Genomic DNA, 8,942 nt, shown 5'->3' with positions numbered 1-8,942 from the left:
TTTGAATGACATTCTACAGTGCATCGAGACGAGGCATGCAGTAACAAATCAGTGCACAATATTGTTGCCGCATAAGTTTACCAAAGTCTCTGTTCGTGTTGTGGGTGTGAAAGAAGGAGTGGATGTACTTACATTACCTGAGACATATTGGGTGAATGGCTTAACTTAAGCGTTTGCATTGTGCACCGTGTTGGAGGATAATTTGTGTTAGCTGTACTTGTTAAATGTCACTAATGCTCCACTGAAGCTTACAGGTGGTATGCAGATTGGGGATTTCCTGATTTACCCATCTGCCATAAAGGTGTGCCAGGATATACCATTCTCCATACCTACTAAGGATGATGATGATGGTGAACCATCTGGTGTGCATGCCATCAACTCTAAGGGATCTGCTACGACTCTCTCACCTAACCTACTCACATGTATCATTCTGGTAATTTCCCACAGCAAAAGGATCAATTAGTCAATCTACTGCAGTCATCTCGAGATGTAGTAGCCTTACCGGGAGAACCTATGGGTAAAACAGATTTAGTACAACATCATATAGAATTAGTGCCAGGTACTCAGCCAATATACGTACCAGCAAATCGATTGCCCCACAGTTTGAGAAAAGAAACGGATGAGATAGTACAAAACACGTTAGATCAGGACATTATTGAGCCCTCTGTCAGTTCAAGGAATAGCCCACTTTTCCTAGTTCCAAAGAACGGCGGACAATTTATATCAGTAGTGGACTATCGTAAAGTAAATTCTCTCTTTGTGCCCGACTGTTTTCCATTGCCAGTTTTCATTGATTTGTTAGAGTCACTGGGTGAGAACAACGTTGTATTTACATCCCTTGACCTACTCAGTGGCTAATGACAGGTAGAAATGGAAGAATTATCTCGTCTTGTCACAGCATTTAGCACCCCTTCTGGACATTTTCAGTTTAAGAGGCTTTTTTTCGGATTAAGGAATGCCCCTTCAGTATTCATGAAACTCATCCATTCAGTCTTCAGTGGCATGATTGGCCACTCTCTTTTTGCCTACTTGGATGATATAGTTGTGGTGAGCAAGTTTATCCCTGAATATTTTGCTAAGCTTCAACAAGTGTTTGAATGTCTGCAGATGGCTGGTCTGAAGATTAACCTCAGTAAATATGACTTCCTAAGAAAGAAAATTAAATTCCTTGGGCATGTAGTTGATGCTGCGGATATTCATACTACTTAAGATTAACGCAGTCACCAACTTCCCAGAACCTACCAGTACAGATGATATAAAGAGTTTTCTTGGGTTTAGTGACTACTACCGACGATTTATTAAAGGATATGCACAGATCGCCGCCCCGCCTCTGACACAGTTACTAAAGAAAATGCACCTTTCGTGTGGACTAAAGATCAGCCACAAGCCCTTGCAGCATTGAATATAGCCCTTGTAAATGCACCAGTTTTGGCCTTCCTTGATTATACAAAACCCTTTCTTCTGTGCCCGGATGCGTCAGGCGCAGGAATAGGTGCAGTACTGAAGCAACTAGATCAGGCAACTAGATCAGGAAGCGTGTAATAGTATATGCTAGTCGCTCCCTCAACCCCGCAGAACGTAATTACAGTGTTTCAGATTTGGAAGCCCTAGCAGTAGTCTGGTCCCTGAAACATTTCAGAGATATAGTATATGGTTACCCAGTGCATATCCAGACAGACCATCTCCATCTGTGTGATTTGTTCAAGGGATGAAACCTTACAGGTCGGCTAGCTAGATGGTCAGTCATCATCCAGGACTTCAATCCAACCATTCAGTATGTGCCAGGGAAATCGAATGTTGTTGCAGACGCACTTTCACGCCGTGTAGCAGCGGCAGTCACATCATATCAGCCAAACAAAACTGCCAGCACCACATTAACACCCGAGGTTGTTCAGAATTGTCAGCGCAAGGACCCTGTATGGCCCAAGGTAATCTATTTCCTAGAATCGGGAGATAATTTGACCTTACCTACTCCGCCAGTGCCAATAGATGAGATCATGTTAAGTGATGGTATCTTGTACAGGAAAACATTACTTATGGGAAAGGGTTTACCCAATAGGGAGGTACATCAACTCGTTGTCGCTACTGACTTAATACCTGCGGTGTTTCAAATCGTTCATGACACTCCTCATGCATCTCATCCAAATGAAGATCGATGTTTGAGACGAACACCTCTCGGTACTATTGGCCAACTATGCGTCGAGACATTAACGTACACTGTGACTCTTGTATTTCTTGTAATCGCCACAAAGGATCAACCGGATCACCTGCACCGCTCTTGCAATACCCAATTCCATCACGCCCGTGGGAAACTATCTCTGTCTACCTTCTTAAATTACTATACCTCTTACAGTATCTGGCACTGAGTATTTATTTGTAGCAGTTCCCCACTTCTCATACTACTGTACCGTGTCCTCGTGCCTCTCTCAGATAAGACCGCGAAGAGTGTGCACGTGCCTTCATAAACCATGTAATTTGCCCATTTACTACACCATCTACAATTAGTACAGATAATGGCACACAGTTTAACAAGTCTCCTGGTCGAAATTTGTAAACAGTGCAAAATCAACAAATGCAATGTTGTTCCCAACCATCCAGCTTCAATTGGCCTCGTAGAGCGCCATAACCGGAAGGTTTTGGAGTGTTTAAGACATCTAGGATCACACAGTGTGTCCTGGGATGAATGGATACCCGAAGCTGCGGCCTCTATAAGTAGTTCCATCAATGCCTCCATTGGCGAATCTCCCTTCTCTGTCTTATATGGGTTCGATAAAGACCTCTCCTATTCCATGTTATCCTCAAGGCCTGGTACCATCTATAATATGGATGACAATGTAAAGGTGAAAATGGCAAATTTCCAGAAAATCCATCAGCATGTACAAGCAAATCTGGTTTCATCTCAGGAGAGCATGTTGCAACGCCAGAATAAGCTGTTGAAAGACACCATTTAACGATACTACTCACGAAATATAACAAATTTTGATGTTAGTCGCGGGAAGCTGCTACTGAAAGAATGAACGGCATAAGTATTGTTTGATTTTGCATTTGAGCTATGGGAAATAGGCTGGAAAAGGACGAAAATCTCTGCAAAGTAATAAGCGCTTTATAACTGTGGGTGTTCCTTGTGCCTATGGGCCGAGTCATATAATCAGTTGTTTTATATGTAATGCTAATATTTAAAAAGTTATACTAGTTTAGCATTTTCCTCCTACACCTTGTTTAACCTTCCAACCCTTTTTTTTTGTTTGTTTGTTTTTCATAATGTCCCGAACTTTGTTACACCGAATGAGTCAACATTAAAACTACTGTGAAACTAAAATGTACACTGGACATTAAAGTGAACCTATGTAAGTTTAAGCTGTGGAAGGCACTAATTGGCTGTAAGTAATCGAGTTCAAATTCAGGTGGCATAGGGATATATAGAGTATGGGTTTCAAGGCGTAGCTAAACCATCCTTATACATTAATATGAGTCGTGGGAAAGTAATTATCGTAATTACACAACAGAAAAACATGCCCTCTGAGGCCCCTATGCAAATATCAGGAGGGAAGAAAAAAGCAAACATTATACTACAAAGCAAGTATGAAAGAGTTAGAATGAGGTGGAACCATTTGGTCAGTAATATGTGGCATCGCTTAAAATCGAAAGTCATCAGGACTGAACCACCTTGCGTACAAAGTTTCTGCCTTTAAGAAATCACTTTATTTAACAAGCCGCTCCAGTAAATGATCGTATATCTAAAGACACAGGAAAGTATTGTTACACATCACAAGAATACCAGAGCAAGTAAACTGAAACATTGAGCATCCACTTTCCATACATTTAAACGACATTAAAAAGGAGAACTGGGAAGTAGATATTCCCTCCTCAAGATATAGCGACCTGCTGACACCAACACAGACTAATATTATGTAACCTCCACTACATCTCGCACCATGATCACAGCCTACCACACCACCTCCTCTACTATGGCTCATTTAGCTTAACTTGGACCAGATTCTTGTCCTTTTGTTGCTTATTTGACGAAGCTGATTGGCAGAAAATTATAATACAACGACTCTGCATCCTTTACATATATTTCTTCGTGACTAACTTCATACTCCAGTGTAAAATTATTGTTACAACTTAGTACTGAATACGAAGAGATGCCCTTTTGCGAACCAGGTTAGAGTAAAAAGAGTATAGTCACAAGTCGACCCTTGGTAGCGTATCAGCGCTCATCTAGTCACCCCTTTACCCAAATTAGGTTTTAGCGTATTAGGTCATATTTTAAAAGGCTTTCTTAATTCTCTAGCACTACTTCTTTTAGCGATTTATTCTGCACATTTCACATTCAGAACCTTTCATGTTACCAGTGGGTCAAAGTCTAAATAGATCTGGGGACTTCATGGCACTTTCAGTTGGCGATTTATTGGGCATTTTGGACATCCAGTTGCTGATGCACACGACGACGATATTAAAATGATAATGTCAAGATGCAGCTCCTAAGATAAATCGCTTAGGAGAAGCTGGTACGAACTTTAAATACAGGCAAATATTTAACCCCTCCAGTTCGACAACTCTCCAAAGCTGAATAAAATCGTCCGGCGTGGCAAGAGTACAAGGAAAAATTATGTTATCAGAATGACGTGGCCGACTCCTTCACTTTCGGTAAACAAGAAAAATAAACTATACTCGATTTTTTTCCAGCTGACGATCCACTTTCGTGAATGTGGCACCTGCGCACTCCTGCAGCGTGAGTGGCTGGTTTCAGTTTCATACCTGAAGTATCATATTTACTAAAAACAATTGTACCTTATATTCCAGTTTTCATAAATGCTGTGTTGCATTGTCATTGTACTATACAAACATACATGAAAAACGAGTATGTATCTGTTTCACCCAAAAGGACAATGAATTTGAGGAAGTTGAATCTGAATTGTAATATTTATAATTGTACAAGGTACAGAGTTGTTGCATCTCCCTCTCTCTCTCTCTCTCTCTCTCTCTCTCTCTCTCTCTCTATATATATATATATATATATATATATATATATATATATATATATATATATATATATATATATATTTAAATAAACGCATTTGGCTGGGTAAGTGCAAATAAAAGGTATCTTAATACTTACGCACTTGTTACATTAGACGATAGTACCATTCTAAGTAAATTAGCAGTTTTGTCAGTGGTAAAGTGGTGGAAATGGGGAGGCGAATGGAACAGTCGCTACAGAGGAGGGGATGAACACGAGAGACGGCCAGGCGTCTCGCAAGATGTCAGACTTTATTATGGATCACACCTACTCCATTGCTTCGATGCCTTCGCCCATACTATCCTTAAGTATATATACCCGTAAGTATATATGTTTATTTATTTATTAGAGATGCAACAACACTGTACCTATTACAAATATTTCAAATTCAACTTCCTTAGATTCATTGTCCGTTTGAGTGAAGCATAGATACATACTCGTTTCATGTCTGTTTGTATAGTACAATGGTAGTGCAAAACAGCATTTATGAAAAATTGGAGTATAAGGTACAATTGTTTTTTGTAAATATGATATTTCAGGTATGAAGTTGAAACCAACCAATCACGTGGCAGGAGTGCGCAGGTGCCACATCCACTAAAGTGGATCATCAGCTGGAAAAAAAAAAAAAATCTAGTATAATATGGCGTCAGTGGATTGCAGGCAGTTACCCACACACGGTCGGATCAACTGTATAACCCTGAGTTATTTGATACTGATACTATTAACTCTTATTGCCGGACTGCTGTAGTATTCTATTCCCTACGATTTTTTCAGCTGAGAGTGAGCATAGAAGCCTGAGAGTGTTAATAAAACGAACATTGCCCGTCATGATAGGAACAACTTTAGCACTGAATTCCAGCTAACGCCAGACAGTTTTCTTCAGCTGAGGGTGAGTTATAAGGGCCTGAGAATTAATAATGGAACCACTGCCTATCTCATGGTCGGGACTACTATAATAATTTTTCCTGCTAGCGTCACATATTTTTTTTCATCTGATTGTCATTGGACCCTGTTTGTTGTTATCGATGGTAACCACTGAGTGGGATCCCACTTTGCCAATCTGTGATTTCCCCAGATAGATGTGAGAATTTCCCTAGATTGGTCACAATTTCCCCAAAACTATACACCACTAACTTTGTCTTCTGGCACTTCTTAATTACTAGGCCTATCCCAATTACTATTTATCAATAATGCATAAAATTGTATATGAAAATTTTTTTTAATAATGAGACCGACTAGTAATACTGGAAATACATTTAAGTTTGCTAAAAAATATTAGTTTTTATATTCATTAGATCATCATAGCATCTGTCTATGACTATAACTTTCTATCAGTATTGTATATGAAAATATGTGCTGTATGCTTCTGATATGCAGTTGGCAAGAATCATACAGTAGGCCTACCGCATTGTTCTGAGGAAACTTCCCATCTTAGATGGGTTTGCAGAAGAATATGTCTTTCAATCACTGTTACAATACACCAAAATAAAATAGCATAACTTTCATTCATCCACAAAGATACATAAAACCGATATCTACTTGTCATAGAAAAAAAGTAAAACCAAAGATAATAACTTACAATGAAGTGGAACCATGAATGCGTACTTTTAATAAGCATGTTATTCTGTTAATGAAGACGAGTTTTCAGGGAGAGAAAAAAAAAAGGGAAAAAAAAGGTGACATGTACAGGTGTATGGTATGTAGGATGACTACTGGGCCTTGGGAGCAGGCTGTGAAGCCTACGCCCAGAGTCGGACACACACACGCACACACACACAAAAAAAAATCAAAATCATATACACTTTGTAGAAATATATAAACAGAATATAGAAAAAAATATTTGCCTACAGTATTTTGGTCACTAGATTAGGCATTTCTATGTCTAAATTGAAAAGAAAGAAGTGATAAATATATAAGAACTTTATAATTACACATTATTTAGAATTCCACTGAAATGTTTGGTATTAAGCTTTGGTAAAAAAAAAATACTGTGGCCTTATTTCCACTAAACATCATCCATCACAGAACAGTTTTACAGGTAGATTAACGTTTTGACAATGCTAATGACAGTATGACACTTGTTATATTATTTGAGTAACCCTAGACGATTTTACTGAGCAGAAATGAAGCTACAGGCACTGAAAGAGTTTGACCTCTACTTGATCACCCTTTTTGATGGCAGTGGTGTCATGGATTCCAGATATTATGACTTTATTCTCATACTGACCCAAGATTTCTCTAGATTTCCCTAAATTTTTCCATTTCCCTAGATTTGTCACTAAAATCATTCGAATTTCCCAATCTAGTGAAATTTCCCTAAAAAGTGGGAGCCCTGCCACTGACCTCTCCATGATCGAACAGCATTAGTAGTCTGTTTTTGAGGATATAAAGAGTGAATGAGTCGCGGATACTACTGCAGATCCATGCTGTTGGATCACTATATTCGGTGTAAGTTCATCCGACGGAACTGGGCCACTCCCACAACTCCATTATTAAGTCGTGGTCACATGAAATTCAATTAGCTTCAGTTATGAGATTGAATTAGTCCTCCTTGATTGCTAGCCAAATCAACCCCCTAGGCTAATTACACTTCGCCGTCAACTCAGCTGCAAAGGGTTAGGGATCCTCGTTAAGTATGAAGAAATTCATTGTGCCATCGTCACCACCACCATCACCACTGCTGTCACCATCACTACGCATACTGTAATGATCTGAACATGACCCGTTTGGTTTTCAAACTTGAAAATCTTACGATCATCTGTTGCAAGAACCGGCAACCTGTTTCACTGCCGTGCACACAAGTTGTACTTATTATACGAGGAACCATGATATTCAGTAAAGAAGTAGCAAACAGTGTGATGAGTGAATTACTTATCCTCCTGACACTTTATGAAACTTTACTTCTAATACCTGCAACCAGTATTTGAAATTTTCCTGCACCTCGAAGCATAAAACCTTATCAAAGCTTCGATCAGCTATAACACAACGATGACTAACTGTGTGCGTACAGTATTAATGCACCATCCACAAAGACAATCTGGATGAGTTAAATAACGCTTTAATGGCTGAAGAGTTCACATCTGCTAATAACTGGAGCAAAAACTTCTTTGATTTCTGTCCATGACTATGCATCCCTTCTCCATGTCAACTAAGCTAAGTGTCATCTGCATCACTTTTCCATGAGAAGAGTCACAGGGATTTCAGAACCTCTTGATGTGAACTCTCAGCCCGATAGATGTCGCATATGTGCTTATCAGCTAAAAACTTTATGTCCTATAATGGCGTAAATCTATTTTTTCATAAACTAAGTAGAAACCTCAAAAGTAGGTTGTTTTTTTTTAAATCTCCTGTATAAAATATATATATTTATCACTGAAATAAATATAAGTATACAGATTCTCAATACACGCAAGAACATGACCACTGTAGCAATGTAACTATATAAGTATATCCTCCAGATATAATCAATATATTATTCCTTCATACTGTATGTAAACATGTTCTCAGTCGCGTGACGGGGACATTCCTCCAGTACCCTTTTCCCATGTGAATACGTAGATGTCCTTGCCCACACACCTTAACACTCGTTCTTACAATCTTGTGTGATGCGATCAGGGTAGGCGTGGAATTTATGAGTGTGATATTTTGCAAAAATATTAGGGGGGTGTCTTTATATTTATACATGAGTGTACGGTCTCGTGAGTTAATGATATATTCACCGATTATCCTGTGAATTTACCAGAGAGTTGTCTTTATACTATGTGTATACATGAGTGGGAGGTGTCGTGATTTCATAATGAATATTATATCTTATGAATTTACGGTATGAGGGAGGCGTTTTTAGAGGTTAATATGGGTGTGAAGTGTCAGGATTTGATGAAAGCTATATTCCCAGAATTTACTAAATGAGGAAGGTGCC

This window comes from Coenobita brevimanus, chromosome 80, assembly GCF_032717465.1.
Source record: "Coenobita brevimanus isolate Jiangsu-jjx chromosome 80, ASM3271746v2, whole genome shotgun sequence".
Taxonomy (NCBI): domain Eukaryota; kingdom Metazoa; phylum Arthropoda; class Malacostraca; order Decapoda; family Coenobitidae; genus Coenobita; species Coenobita brevimanus.
The sequence above is the reverse complement of the archived record's forward strand: the minus strand, read 5'-3'. Positions refer to the sequence as shown.